Source organism: Takifugu rubripes, chromosome 20, assembly GCF_901000725.2.
Source record: "Takifugu rubripes chromosome 20, fTakRub1.2, whole genome shotgun sequence".
NCBI lineage: Eukaryota > Metazoa > Chordata > Actinopteri > Tetraodontiformes > Tetraodontidae > Takifugu > Takifugu rubripes.
Genome location: NC_042304.1, coordinates 12160734 through 12175678, shown reverse-complemented (window position 1 = coordinate 12175678; position 14945 = coordinate 12160734). Strand labels below are relative to the sequence as shown.

General features: G+C 44.8%; 2 pseudogenes; both read right to left on the bottom strand.

The window, feature by feature from the left end:
• The window catches only part of LOC115246530 (N-acetyllactosaminide beta-1,3-N-acetylglucosaminyltransferase 3 pseudogene), a 28502-nt pseudogene extending 19464 nt beyond the window's left edge, over positions 1-9038 (bottom strand).
• On the bottom strand, positions 2215-4983 carry LOC101073991 (N-acetyllactosaminide beta-1,3-N-acetylglucosaminyltransferase 3 pseudogene; annotated as a pseudogene).
• Positions 9039-14945: the final 5907 nt, after the last annotated feature.

Sequence of the window (14945 nt, the reverse complement as noted above, 5' to 3'; positions counted from 1 at the left end):
GGTCCACTTCCTCAGACCTGTTTCTCCTCTTCACGTGACAGATCCCCCCCCCACCCCCAGGTGACACTGAGTGGTCCCAGTGGTTGATGGACTGGCGAGCCGGACCGTTGCCTTGGCTGCAAACCTTCGGTGCAGGACTTTCACACATGGACCAGAGTTCTGCATGGACCACGGACCCGTAGAGGACGGACTGGTGGAGCAGATCCCACACCAAAGCCTCAGCTGTGTGGACGTGACGGCTCCAGGTCCATCAGTCACAGCCCCCTCCGGGGTTTCCAATGCATGGAAAAAGTCCACAAAACTGAAATGAATCGGTGACACCAACAGTAACGTATAAAGTTAAACTACACTTAAACTAGTTAAACTAAGCTAAGTTAAACTACAATCATGACTCAGCAACATTAAAATCATCAGTCTGTTGGCTTAAAGGGGAAGATTAAAAAATGATGCTTATTTCTCCTGGAATATATTTTTTTTTGCTGTCTGACCGACTCATCCTCATGCTCAGTAATGCCTGAACACACGCGCACACACACGCACACACACACTGAAACCATACCCTTGCTCCTCGTTGCCTCCTCAATTATTCACTTTCCTACAACTCTGGAAACATTTTTTATTCATCTTCTGGAAGAGGAAAAAAACAGCTCCTGATATCTGCACACACACACACAAACACACACACACTCTACTGTGTAACAGAGACATTATAATGAGCATTCAATGCTTTTATTTTGAAAGGACACGTAGAATCCCACTGAAACCACATCGGACACCCTGCATTTGTATTTTATCGGTGTCTTCCTGTGATCAGGAATAATGGGTGGGATGAGCTGAAACAGCAGTAATAAAACACTGCGGTTCATCATCTGCACACATGAACGCACGCTGATCCCCCCCCCCTCCCCCACAGACCCCTGATAAGGGACAGGTGAAGTTTCAGGCGCACATTCTGGTGGTGTTTTGCAATTAAAGCGGGCCCCGCGGCTATCTTTCCGCTGACTGCACGAGCCAAATATCAGGGCACGGTGTGCTGCTGCTTTGCTCCCCTAGTGGAACTAATTAGATGCTCCCGAAGGACAGCCCTGTCATCACATTGTTCTACCCACAATGCAGCCTGGGTGGCTCCGGGAAACATCCGCTAAAATAAGTAAATGATACGTTTAAAAAATGGTCACTTTCCCACCAACTTGCTAGCGCACCGTGACGGAGCAGCGCTAATGTCAACAATCGCTTTAAACCAGGGGTCACCGACCTTTTTGACTGGAGCTACGTCATGGGTACCGAGTCGTGTGAAGGGCTACCGCTTGACACACTCCTCTAAAATAACAAATTGTGTGTGTGTGTGTGTGTGTGTGTGTGTGTGTGTGCGTGTGTTTGTGTGTGTATCAATAACTTAGAGTGGGTAACAGAAAAGATCAATATTCAACACTTTATTATTATTAATCTCAGCAATTGTTAAGATGATCACCAGACCCTTTCAACCATAAGAAACCATAATAAACTATGTTGAACCATGTTTTAAAAAGTTATGCAACATTTAAAAAAAAAAAGTAACTTTCATATTGAATAAATCTTAACTGAACAAATCTACTGCAATTCTGCTCAAAATCTGTTACATTTTATAAACACACTTTTGAGCTCCTGGGCTTCTCTGACTGTAGAATGCTTCCCGGCGGGTAGTTAGCATTAGCATTGTAGCTTTGATGACGCGTAGTGAAGCGTCGCTCCACATTGAGCTGCTTTGCTGTCATCACAGTCGCCCCACAAATGCAACATACTCAGTAGTAAAAAATTACTCTTCCTCCCATTCACTTTGAAAATGATAAAGTTACTGTCTACTTTTTGCCATGCTTTTGGGGTAGAAAATTGCCCTCCACTCACCATCTTCACTGCCCGCTAGTTTATTCTCCACAAGCGCAAAGGTTCTTTCATGCGCACAATACTGACCTTTGAACTAGGTCAGAATTCACCTTCACTTTATTTATATTTTTATTTATTTTTAAGACATTGTCATTTTGAAATCTATATAAATGCAGGTGTGATTTGTGATCTGAAAATTTTCTTAGACGCACCTCACCTGCGAGTTTTGCTATTTTTAGAACAGGCTTGCGGGCAACTTGGTGCCCACGGGCACTGTGTTGGTGACCCCTGCCCTGAGCAGTGTTGAGGGCTGATTTCTGTACAGCTGCAATGATGCTACAGTATCCTGGGAATATTTCTGGAAATGTTTTACTACACTTTTACACGCTGATTAAACCTCCATCAATCTCTTTTTTAACTATGGACTGTAAATAAACCCAAGCACACAAAGACACGACAAGAAGAACTAGAAAGAATTATTTCAAAAGCAAGAATGATAAAGAATTAGTAATGCAATTACTGAAATGATTACTAAATGCTGCTGGCGGTAAGACGTGCCACAGCATGCCACAAACCTGTTCATCAGAACAGAATGTTCTCCGCCAAGACCTGTTGAACCATGATCATAAAGATTCACCTTCACATAATGATTGTGGATTTCTGCGCATTTTAGAACAAATCATTTGGTTCCTTCTGCAGTCGTTTATCGTCATTCACGATCAACAGGGATTTTACACGTTTCAGCAGTGTTTTTAAATAACCTTTTAGTTTTTAAACCTGCATTTAGTTAGAAAAAATGCTGATAATTACAATTCTACGCCACATATACTTATGACAAAACCCACGTGCATCATAATGAAATATTCTTACCAGGACACCCAAGGGATTCTTAAATTAAGCTCCTCTTCCCGATGTAACAATAAATAAACGAGCATCTTGTCCAATAGAATCTCCGTAGAAAATACTTGAACATTGTAGGGAGAGCAGTTGCTGATTGTATGAAGCTCACAGTTTGAGTTCAGATGCACTCAGGGATTTTGGTGAAGGAGTCACATTTCAGATCAGGGTCGTTGACTCTGCTCCACATGAGATACAGCTGAGCTGGGAGGAACCTGTGCACCAGTAACACTTCCGTGTAAAAGCAGGGGTGGTAGGCGTCGAGTTTTTTGGAGGGAATGTCTTGTCCGAAGGGCTTCACGCCTATATGAGACTCAGGGTTCAGTCCGGCTTTGGCCAGACACATCCCCATGTAGACGTCATCGATGGGAAGGATGGTGATGGATTGAGACATGTTGTATATGACTGAAGCTGTGTACCTAGACAGGAGGAAGCCCCCTCCGCTACAGTAGGGCTGGTAGGAGTCTGCCGCGAATATCTCAACTGGAACATAATATTTGCTCCAGTTGTCTCTGACGGGCGGCATGCCAATATTGAGGTGGCCTATAAAGAGGTGTTTGCGTCCATCGTTCCCTTTCAGGTTCTGCAGGTATTCCACCATGTTGTCCGTGTGGGCAAAGACGTCGTCGTCTCCGTTGAGCAGAAAGCACACGTCAGGGCAGCTCCGTTCCATCCACTCCAGGAAGAGGATCTGCTTCAGGGTCAGGTTGTAGAAGCTGTCGGTGAAGTCCCACTGGAGGATGTCGCTGTACTCGCGGTTCTCCGCCAGCAGGAGCTTGTTCAGCCTCTTCTTCTCATGACCTTCCGCTGTGGTTCCTGATATGAAGATCCTCCGGATCCACAGCCCGTTGTGCTGCCTCTCCATGGCCCAGGTCTTACGCAGCACCTCCCTGCGGTCGTAGTTCAGTGGAGAGCTCTTGACCACCAGCAGAAGGAAGACGTCCGCTGATTTTCCAGCTCCTCCACATTTGTCAGGAACGTCGAGCAGCATAGGAAAGTGCCGACAGTGCCGATAATACATGAAAGTTTGGAAGATCGGAGGAAAAGTGTTGAATCCTGTCATGTTGGCCACAGCCAGATTTTGTTGGCATTTTGGCCAACTATAGTGATAAACGTCCTCAGTGGCGGTTTGCTCCTGTCTAACCTGCTCTTCATGGTCACGCTTGACACCACTGCTTTGGAAATTGAAAACGTAGCTCCCAAGATAAAAAACCACCAGAACGAGAGCTCCCAACTTGACAATCAATGTCCTGAATCGCTTGGATCTGTACATCCTGCAGAAAGGTAAACAGGTGTTAACAGACTCGCCCATGTCCAAAAGACTAGTTATCTGTCGTTAGTCTCAAGGCTTCTGTGATACATTTTGTGCCTTTTCTAAAGAAAATTGCTAATTGCTTCTTAAAATTACGTAGATTGATTAAAATTATTACTGCTTTTTCCTCTTCCACTGACGTTGGTACTTTACTGAGTCTGAGGAAAGTAGTTAAAAATACTCCTTTCTACTTTTTAAATCTGCACTTTTTATTAAGGACAGGGCTTGTTTCAAAACGGCGAGGTTTAGATTTTTTTAATCTCTTACATTTTTCCACACCAGTGGATAATACTTAACGACCATTATGTACCATTGCGTCAAACATATGAGGGGTTATTACCGGCAGCTGAGTTCTACTGGGTATTTCTGGTGTATTCAGCGAATGTAATACACCTCTCTATATTTATACAGGTGAGCCAAAAAGCCCAGATGACGATTTGGCTGCTCTGCTGCCTTAAATGTATAAATCCCAAACTGGTGTCGCTCCATTATGTGTAAAATGGAAGCATGTAAAATAAATATAACATTAATGTAAAATGAGAGCTGCACCAACCTTTAATCTGGTGAGGATCTGAAGGATCCAGAGATCAGTGCGCTAACGAGCTGATTCCAGAAGAATAGGCAGGAGTTGACGTGGCTGGGAGAGATGCGTTAAAACATTTTTTTGCCACTCCCACAGTGGCTCATCCATCACTGGGACCTGAAATGTCTTTGCTTTTTCCTGATCGTTGTCACTATTATTAGTAGTATTGGCGTGTTTAATTAAATAATATCAGTTGTTTTAAAAATATACGTAAAATATTGCGTCATTTGTCTTCATTTTATTTTGATTTAGCTTAACTATATAAATGTAGTTTGATCCCAGATGGATGTTGGAGTCGTAAACACACACACACACCCACACACACACACACACACAGGGTTGACTTCAGGCAGTAGTAAATGAGATTAAAAAGTACTTTTTCTGGTATCTTTCTCTTTCTCTTTCTCTTTCATAAAAACATGCGAGGGCATGCGAGGGCATGTTTTTATGAGAGAGAAAGAGATAACGCCTCGATATCTTAACGGCATTAGCGCTGATTAAATATAAACTGGAGGAACAGTGTGTAGAATAAAACAGCGTTTCAACAGATGGAAACCAGTTTGAGTTTGATTTTTATCTGCCTGACTGACTGTTTGCACTGGAACAGACAGGAACATGCTTTGTTGCTTTGGTCTCGCCTTTTAAGGTTTCCTTCTGTTGCTTTTGCTGGTGTATATCAGACCCTTGTGAGTTGCTGTCCATGATGTGCCATTCTAATATTTGGGTGTGTGTGTTTTTTTAATGTTTCTCCAGAACTGTCATTCTTTAGTACGAAACTGAAACTTCACAAATGCGTTCTTCACAGTTTCTGCTTGTGAATAGTCCTCTCTGTTGTAAAGTGACTAAAACGTGACAGCAACAGCACATTTTATTCTCCCCACCTTCATCACCGTGTTACCACAGTTCTCCACAGTCTGGACTAGATGATTTAGTCAATGTAGTCACATAAAAAGAGACCAGAAACACTCTTATAACATGTGGGAAAGAATATTAGAAAGGGTGGCAAACAGACCACTTTATCCCTTTTGGGGCCACAAGGAGAGTGCTCATATGAGTGAAGGCAGGGTAAACCCCAGGATGAGCCACAGCTCATCACAGGGCTCTATGTGGGCATTGGTGGAGTCCCTTGCTCAAGGGTACCAAGATGGTTCACCTCCCCTTCCTACCAGAACTTTTAGCCACATTGGGGGTTGAACCAAGGACTCTGAGCTTCAGCCCAGTCCCCCACGGTCTGAGCAACCGCCAGCATGGGAAAAGGAAATGTTTCTGAACTGACATTCCAAAGTAATGGAAATGGAAATAATCCATTTTTATTGTAGCTCGACTATTTTGGAAAGTCCTTTCAGGAAGCAGGAATATGCTTTTATTGTTTTAATGTAGCCACTGAATCTTGAACAGGTAAAGTTATTTAACTAGGGACTGTATCAGGCACTGATGTGCTCCTTCAGGCCTCTCAGAGTGTGGGACACAAGATTCTCTGGGGTTTGGAGCAAAGCAGTTCATCGCCTGCAGGAAAGCATGGGGGTGGGGGGGCAGCATCACACTGGGAGTGATTTTAAGCAGCTGGAACAGTGAGACTTTGCTAATGGGTGTTGATTCATCAGAGTTACTCTTTTTTTAATTTGTTTATTAAGCACAAGTTTGCACAGCATTTTGAGTGAAGAGTGTCCATCACAGAAGCGTCCCTGAGGAAATTTATGAGGGTGTGATGACACCCAGGTTGAAAGGTTGCTTTTAGAGGACAGGACAGAATCAGGACAGAATAGTGTACCCACCAGTTCAACCCCTAGATCAGGTTCAGTTAGATGAGCTTAAGGGGAGGAGTTTTGACATTACAAACAATCCAAACTGACTGGATTCCACAATATACCCTGACCAGTGTTGAGGGCTGATTTCTGTACAGCTGCAATGATGCTACAGTATCCTGGGAATATTTCTGGAAATGTTTTACTACACTTTTACACGCTGATTAAAACCTCCATCAATCTCTTTTTTAACTATAGACTAAATAAACCCAAGCACATGAAGACACGACAAGAAGAACTAGAAAGAATTATTTCAAAAGAAAGAATGATAAAGAATTAGTAATGCGATTACTGAAATGATTACTAAATGCTGCTGGCGGTAAGACGGGGGCAGCATGCCACAAACCTGTTCATCAGAACAGAATGTTCTACACCAAGACCTGTTGAACCATTATCATAAAGATTCACCTTCACATAATGATTGTGGATTTCTGCACATTTTAGAACAAATCATTTGGTTCCTTCTGCAGTCGTTTATCGTCATTCACAATCAACACGCATTCAGCAGTGTTTTTAAATAACCTTTTAGTTTTTAAACCTGCATTTAGTTAGAAAAAATGCTGATAATTACAATTATACGCCATATATACTTATGACAAGACCTGCGTGCATCATAATGAAATATTCTTACCAGGACAGCCAAGGGATTCTTAAATTAAGCTCCTCTTCCCGATGTAACAATAAATAAACGAGCATCTTGTCCAATAGAATCTCCGTAGAAAATACTTGAACATTGTAGGGAGAGCAGTTGCTGATTGTATGAAGCTCACAGTTTGAGTTCAGATGCGCTCAGGGATTTTGTTGAAGGAGTCACATTTCAGATCAGGGTCGTTGACTCTGCTCCACATGAGATACAGCTGAGCTGGGAGGAACCTGTGCACCAGTAACACTTCCGTGTAAAAGCAGGGGTGGTAGGCGTCGAGTTTTTTGGAGGGAATGTCTTGTCCGAAGGGCTTCACGCCTATATGAGACTCAGGGTTCAGTCCGGCTTTGGCCAGACACATCCCCATGTAGACGTCATCGATGGGAAGGATGGTGATGGATTGAGACATTTTGTATATGACTGAAGCTGTGTACCTAGACAGGAGGAAGCCCCCTCCGCTACAGTAGGGCTGGTAGGAGTCTGCCGCGAATATCTCAACTGGAACATAATATTTGCTCCAGTTGTCTCTGACGGGCGGCATGCCAATATTGACGCTGCCTATAAAGAGGTGTTTGCTTCCATCGTTCCCTTTCAGGTTCTGCAGGTATTCCACCATGTTGTCCGTGTGGGCAAAGACATCGTCGTCTCCGTTGAGCAGAAAGCGCACGTGAGGGCAGCTCCGTTCCATCCACTCCAGGAAGAGGATCTGCTTCAGGGTCAGGTTGTAGAAGCTGTCGGTGAAGTCCCACTGGAGGATGTCATTGTACTCGCGGTTCTCCGCCAGCAGGAGCTTTTTCAGCCTCTTCTTCTCATGACCTTCCGCTGTGGTTCCTGATATGAAGATCCTCCGGATCCACAGCCCGTTGTGCTGCCTCTCCATGGCCCAGGTCTTACGCAGCACCTCCCTGCGGTCGTAGTTCAGTGGAGAGCTCTTGACCACCAGCAGAAGGAAGACGTCCGCTGATTTTCCAGCTCCTCCACATTTGTCAGGAACGTCGAGCAGCATAGGAAAGTGCCGACAGTGCCGATAATACATGAAAGTTTGGAAGATCGGAGGAAAAGTGTTGAATCCTGTCATGTTGGCCACAGCCAGATTTTGTTGGCATTTTGGCCAACTATAGTGATAAACGTCCTCAGTGGCGGTTTGCTCCTGTCTAACCTGCTCTTCATGGTCACGCTTGACACCACTGCTTTGGAAATTGAAAACGTAGCTCCCAAGATAAAAAACCACCAGAACGAGAGCTCCCAACTTGACAATCAATGTCCTGAATCGCTTGGATCTGTACATCCTGCAGAAAGGTAAACAGGTGTTAACAGAGTCGCCCATGTCCAAAAGACTAGTTATCTGTCGTTAGTCTCAAGGCTTCTGTGAGACATTTTGTGCCTTTTCTGAAGAAAATTGCTAATTGCTTCTTAAAATTACGTAGATTGATTAAAATTATTACTGCTTTTTCCTCTTCCACTGACGTTGGTACTTTACTGAGTCTGAGGAAAGTAGTTAAAAATACTCCTTTCTACTTTTTAAATCTGCACTTTTTTATTAAGGACAGGGCTTGTTTCAAAACGGCGAGGTTTAGATTTTTTTAATCTCTTACATTTTTCCACACCAGTGTATAATACTTAACGACCATAATGTACCATTGCGTCAAATATATGAGGGGCACAGGTGAGCCAAAAAGCCCAGATGACGATTTGGCTGCTCTGCTGCCTTAAATGTATAAATCCCAAACTGGTGTCGCTCCATTATGTGTAAAATGGAAGCATGTAAAATAAATATAACATTAATGTAAAATTAGAGCTGCACCAACCTTTAATCTGGTGAGGATCTGAAGGATCCAGAGATCAGTGCGCTAACGAGCTGATTCCAGAAGAATAGGCAGGAGTTGACGTGGCTGGGAGAGATGCGTTAAAACATTTTTTTGCCACTCCCACAGTGGCTCATCCATCACTGGGACCTGAAATGTCTTTGCTTTTCCCTGATCGTTGTCATTATTATTATTAGTAGTATTGGCGTGTTTAATTAAATAATATCAGTTGTTTTAAAAATATACGTAAAATATTGCGTCATTTGTCTTCATTTTATTTTGATTTAGCTTAACTATATAAATGTAGTTTGATCCCGGATGGATGTTGGAGTCGTAAACACACACACACACACACCCACACACCCACCCACACACACACACACACACACACACACACACACACACACACACAGGGTTGACTTCAGGCAGCAGTAAATGAGATTAAAAAGTACTTTTTCTGGCATCTCTCTCTTTCTCTCTCTTTTTCTCTCTTTCTGGCATCTCTCTCTTTCTCTCTCTTTTTCTCTCTTTCCGGTATCTCTCTCTTTCTCTCTCTTTTTCTCTCTTTCTGGTATCTCTCTCTTTCTCTCTCATAAAAACATGCGAGTGCATGCGAGGGCATGTTTTTATGAGAGAGAAAAAGATAACGCCTTATCTTAACGGCATCACCGCTGATTAAATATAAACTAGAGGAACAATGTCTAGAATAAGACAGCGTTTCAACAGATGGAAACCAGTTTGAATTTGATCTTTAGCTGCCTGTCATATCTGTTCCAGTGAAAACAGGAACATGCTTTGTTGCTTTGGTCTCGCCTTTTAAGGTTTCCTTCTGTTGCTTTTGCTGGTGTATATCAGACCCTTGTGAGTTGCTGTCCATGATGTGCCATTCTAATATTTGGGTGTGTGTGCTTTTTTTAATGTTTCTCCAGAACTGTCATTCTTTAGTACGAAACTGAAGCTTCACAAATGCGTTCTTCACAGTTTCTGCTTGTGAATAGTCCTCTCTGTTGTAAAGTGACTAAAACGTAACAGCAACAGCACATTTTATTCTCCCCACCTTCATCACCGTGTTACCACAGTTCTCCACAGTCTGGACTAGATGATTTAGTCAATGTAGTCACATAAAAAGAGACCAGAAACACTCTTATAACATGTGGGAAAGAATATTAGAAAGGGTGGCAAACAGACCACTTTATCCCTTTTGGGGCCACAAGGAGAGTGCTCATATGAGTGAAGGCAGGGTAAACCCCAGGATGAGCCACAGCTCATCACAGGGCTCTATGTGGGCATTGGTGGAGTCCCTTGCTCAAGGGTACCAAGATGGTTCACCTCCCCTTCCTACCAGAACTTTTAGCCACATTGGGGGTTGAACAAAGGACTCTGAGCTTCAGCCCAGTCCCCCACGGTCTGAGCAACCGCCAGCATGGGAAAAGGAAATGTTTCTGAACTGACATTCCAAAGTAATGGAAATGGAAATAATCCATTTTTATTGTAGCTCGACTATTTTGGAAAGTCCTTTCAGGAAGCAGGAATATGCTTTTATCGGTTTAATGTAGCCACTGAATCTTGAACAGGTAAAGTTATTTAACTAGGGACTGTATCAGGCACTGATGTGCTCCTTCAGGCCTCTCAGAGTGTGGGACACAAGATTCTCTGGGGTTTGGAGCAAAGCAGCACATCGCCTGCAGGAAAGCATGGGGGTGGGGGGGCAGCATCACACTGGGAGTGATTTTAAGCAGCTGGAACAGTGAGACTTTGCTAATGGGTGTTGATTCATCAGGGTTACTCTTTTTTTAAATTTGTTTATTAAGCACAAGTTTGCACAGCATTTTGAGTGAAGAGTGTCCATCACAGAAGCGTCCCTGAGGAAATTTATGAGGGTGTGATGACACCCAGGTTGAAAGGTTGCTTTTAGAGGACAGGACAGAATCAGGACAGAATAGTGTACCCACCAGTTCAACCCCTAGATCAGGTTCAGTTAGATGAGCTTAAGGGGAGGAGTTTTGACATTACAAACAATCCAAACTGACTGGATTCCACAATATACCCTGACCCAGGGGTCACCAACCTTTTTGACTGGAGCTACGTCATGGGTACCGAGTCGTGTGAAGGGCTACCGCTTGACACACTCCTCTAAAATAACAAATTGTGTGTATGTGTGTATCAATAACTTGGGTAACAGAGTGGGTAACAGAAAAGATCAATATTCAACACTTTATTATTATTAATCTCAGCAATTGTTCAGATGATCACCAGACCCTTTCAACCATAAGAAACTAAACCATTTTAACGATTCATAAACTATGTTCAACCATGTTTTAAAAAGTTATGCAACATTTAAAAAAAATTAACTTTCATATTGAATAAATCTTAACTGAACAAATCAGATTCATCTATGCACTTCGTTCAGATTTGATCTGGATCTTTGTCTAATTGCATTTTCCCGACTCCTTTATTGCAAATGTCAGCGTGTGGGTCGCCGGAATAGCAAACATTGTATTAAGGCCGCGCACGTCATGACATTAAGTGGCAGATTAAGAGTTAGCCGTGCACCCTCGTAACTATTTCCAAGACAGACAGAAAACAAATCCAATAAAGCCTTCTGGGTGCCCTGATTAAATGGACCTAATGTATGCACGGACTAGCATGCTGCTTTTTGTTTGTTTCAAGTCGACTGTTCTCTAAATGCTAATTAAGCGGCTGAAAGATTACTGAGATGCTAATAAGTGATAAACGACGATGAGATGGGGGAAAAAAGAATATTTATCATTTTCGCATGAATTCAAGGCCTCATCACGAACTCTTTCGGGAGGTTTATGAGCAGTTCATTATTTTAAGAGTTTCCCATTAGCCATCCCATAATTGGATGCTCCTGTACCAAAGGCAGGCGGCCACACTTATGTTTGCTGAAACAAAGCAGCATCGAAAAGCGAGTGCGCAGACAATGGCGCCATTATTCCCAGAGTGAACGTTATTAGCCGGGCCTGGAGAGGAATTTGTGCTTCTGAGAGAAGTCTGGGCCCGACCTATTGTTGGATGGGTTCCTCACTGTGTTCTCACGAAGAAAAGGAGAAAAAACAACCTTCAACTTCATCTCCTCATTAGCAGCATTGCGCAATTTCCTGCTCGAAACCCTTTAAGTTACTGAGCTTCCAGTTGTTCCAGCTGTAAAACTGTTAACGACAGCGAAGGAGAGAATGTTGGTTAGCTTAACGGCAAGCTAGCAGCCGCTAATGAATCGTGAGGCGTTCGCTTGGTAGCATCTATCCAACCCTCGTCTGGGGTCATTTCAAATAATCCCTTTAATAACCACAAAAAGTAGCGTTCAGAAGGTGGCGAGGTGAGGAGGGAGCATCGGCGTGATGCTTCCCTGCACCGACACAGAAGGTGGAGCCTCTCAGAGGGAGGTGGAGCCTTTCCGATGGAGGTGGAGCCTCTCCGAGGGAGATGGAGCCTCTCAGAGGGAGGTGGAGCCTTTCCGATGGAGGTGGAGCCTCTCCGAGGGAGATGGAGCCTCTCAGAGGGAGGTGGAGCCTTTCCGATGGAGGTGGAGCCTCTCCGAGGGAGATGGAGCCTCTCCGAGGGAGGTGGAGCCTTTCCGATGGAGGTGGAGCCTCTCAGAGGGAGGTGGAGCCTTTCCAATGGAGGTGGAGCCTCTCCGAGGGAGATGGAGCCTCTCCGAGGGAGGTGGAGCCTTTCCGATGGAGGTGGAGCCTCTCAGAGGGAGGTGGAGCCTCTCCGAGGGGGGTGGAGCCTCTCAGAGGGAGGTGGACCCTCCCAGAGGGAGGTGGGCTCATGTCCTGTCTCCAGGAGACCCTGCTGCTCCTGCACCACTGTGCCCCCCCTGCTGGTTACAGTGAGTTCAGTGTCATCAGGACAGGCCAGAGCAGGACCACAGAAGCCAGCAGGGGTCAAAGTTCGCAGCAAGCCTCCACCATGAAGTCATCACTAAATTAAAATACATTAATTGTTTCAAAAAGATGAATGGAAGCCTCTTTGACCTCATTCTTTTGATGAGCTTGAACTGAACTTAACTTCCACGACTTAAAAACTTAACTTATTTTTGAAGGTAAATGAAATGAAATGTTTAAAAGGGCTTATGTTAAACTGGTTCAGAGAAGAAACGCCGTTGCTGAGAGTGAATTCTTTAAATGAAAGCGCCGCTGCATTGAAGCAACTGAGGCGAAAGAGACGGAGATAAGGGCCGTTCTCCGACGCCACCGCGGGTGAAGGGAAGCTAACGAGTCACCACAAACAGAGGAGAACAAATGAAACTCTGGTTTAATTAAGCGTCACAACCGGCTGGAGCCTCGCAGGTCCAGACGTGTGACCATCACCTGACACTGTGTTCAAGGTCACTGCAAGGTCACTGTATTCCTTATTTAAAAATAACCAAACGTGAGGGGTTTTACTGGTCAATGACAGATTTTATTTTATTTATGTTATTAATGGAAACTATTATGACCAGAACCGGTTTCATGTATTCTGGTTAGTGGACCTCTGGAACTGTTAAATGCGTTTAAAGTAACGTTTGGTAAAGCAAAACAAGCTATTTTTAATGGCCTGCTTCACTTTTGTAAAGGGGTGCAGCCCCCAGATTAGTCACATGACCCGTACCTGATGACCTCACCAGGATGTGAAGAATATGTCCCAGAGAGTTGAGTTAAGCTCACCCATTAGGGTGGGTTTAGGGCAGTTAACGGTTTCTTATGGCTTCTGTTGCTTGGAAAACAGCAGCGAAGTGTGTGTTGTTGTGGTATCTGAGTCGTGCCCGCCATCACAGACCCCTCTGGACACCCCCACCGTCGGCGTGGCGCTGAACAGCTAGCGCGCGCACTCTGACCTTTTCACGCCGCGTTTACGATCGACTGCTTCAAAAGCTCGATGCACGTCCAACAGATTAACATTTCATTAACGGGACAAGTACGTTTAGCAGCACGTTAATGATCGGACGTGTGAGGTTAGGACCCTGGTTTCCCGCCTGACCCGTCACCATGGCGACGACAGGAAGTGCAGACTGCACGAAGCTCAATCATCAAATCACTGGCTCGGGTTTTAAGGTGTCGACTTTTGCCTATTTAGAGGCCAAAACCAGGTGAATAAACCCGAAGGAGCCACAGATCACGATGCACTGATCATGTGACTGACGATGGCGATAGCATTCAAGCTAGAGCTAATCCAAGACTCGTGAAGATTAAGGACTGAAACGTTCGTGTGACCTGGCAGGAACACGGTCCTTTGCTCCAGTACCAATCTGGGTCCTCAGTCGTCCCGTGTGTCGGTTCCATCCTGGCGGTCCCAGCGACCACGGCGGGTTAATTCGCCGTCATCACGCACGACCACAGCTCTGACTCAGGATCTGAATCCCCCAGACGCCGCGCGTAGACCGCCCGCCATTCACCGCCGCAGCGAGTTTAACGGCGAGCAGATTTTTCAGCGGACAGCGGCGCACGTAAGCGTCTGCTTTTCCCTCTGTAGGTGGGAGGAAGCGCCAACGCGTCATCCATCTTTATTTATCCGCGCGCACGCCATACGGAAGTGCTGTGAATTCACAAGGCAAATATACCGCGCGCGTAAATTCCATTACATTTACATCCATCTTGGGAACGGCTGAAAAGTGCCTCAGACGTCAGAGGCAGCGTGATGGATGCGTGTTCTTCCCTGATAGTGATTGAAAACCTTTGCGGTGTTATCACGAAGGACAACACGCTGATGACGGACGATAACGCCGCCGCGCCGCGCCGATGCTAGCCCCGGTGAGTCAGCGGCTCCTGGCAGAGACCATCATCTGCAGCTCGGAGACATCCTGTCCCAGCCAACGTCGCCGGAGTTTGACTGGAGAATGTCAAGAGCGGCCTTGTCCAATTAAAGAACACTCCTGCGCCTCTGTTAATGCTCATTTCAGGCGCTGGCTGTCTGAAAAGGCCGACAAATTACATTTTGAGGTCTCTGATTTCTTCCTCTTTTTTTCTCTTCAGCCGCTCTTTCTCTCATTCTGCGACACTCCTCTTCCCATCTGTCCCCCTCTCCTCGTGTC